Source organism: Phalaenopsis equestris, unplaced genomic scaffold (assembly GCF_001263595.1).
Source record: "Phalaenopsis equestris unplaced genomic scaffold, ASM126359v1 Scaffold000002, whole genome shotgun sequence".
Lineage (NCBI taxonomy): Eukaryota > Viridiplantae > Streptophyta > Magnoliopsida > Asparagales > Orchidaceae > Phalaenopsis > Phalaenopsis equestris.
Window position 1 is genome coordinate 34,792,725 of NW_018164444.1, and position 808 is coordinate 34,793,532.

Below are 808 nucleotides of genomic sequence, written 5' to 3' on the forward strand. Positions count from 1 at the left end.
GCAGGTGGTTATATTTAAGTGGTTTTATTTTCTCTTCACGTAATATGCTGGAATGGTTTTTTTTTTCTTGGCTTCTTGGATAGAACTTCAAGTGTAAAGAAAAGCAAGATTCGGCTCTCCCTCATTCTTCCTCTGTTCTGCGTTGGTTTGCTGGTGAAGGAAGTATCGCAAAGCACGGGGAAGAAGACTTACGGGCTGAAGGATACGAATCAGTAGAATCGCAAGGTGTGCTCTTCGGTGTATCTCGGTGTAGAGAAAAGAAGAGAGTGAGAAAGTGAGACTTTCTCCTACAATTATTATTGTGTTCAAACGGTGTAAATTCCTCAATTAGTAAAATCCTCTGCAACTCCGTGGATGTAGGCAATTTGCCGAACCACGTAAATCTGTGTGCTCTTTTCTGGTGTGATTTTTCTCGTGTCATTTTATTTTTTCACTTCGTCGTCGATCATTTTAAATTTCAAAGTTAACACAACACATTGGGTCCGTCTTGTTGAGCTAGTTAGTTTGTCTATAAGTTTGTTGAAATCAAAGCTATGGATGACTCTTAAGTTTGAACATTTCATGCTCAAAAAATTGTCCCGAGATCTGTTGGAGTATTTGTTGCCCCTCTATTTTGGGGTAAAATAAACACTATTCTCTAAAATTATTAAAATCTGGAACACTTTGTATTTTTCTTGATATTGTCATATAGGTGAAATTGATATATACATGTAAATTTCAATAATTTTGATCTCTTCCTTCTCTTTTTTATTTTATTTATTTTTTATTTGCATGATTTTTTATATGATTATATATATATATATATATA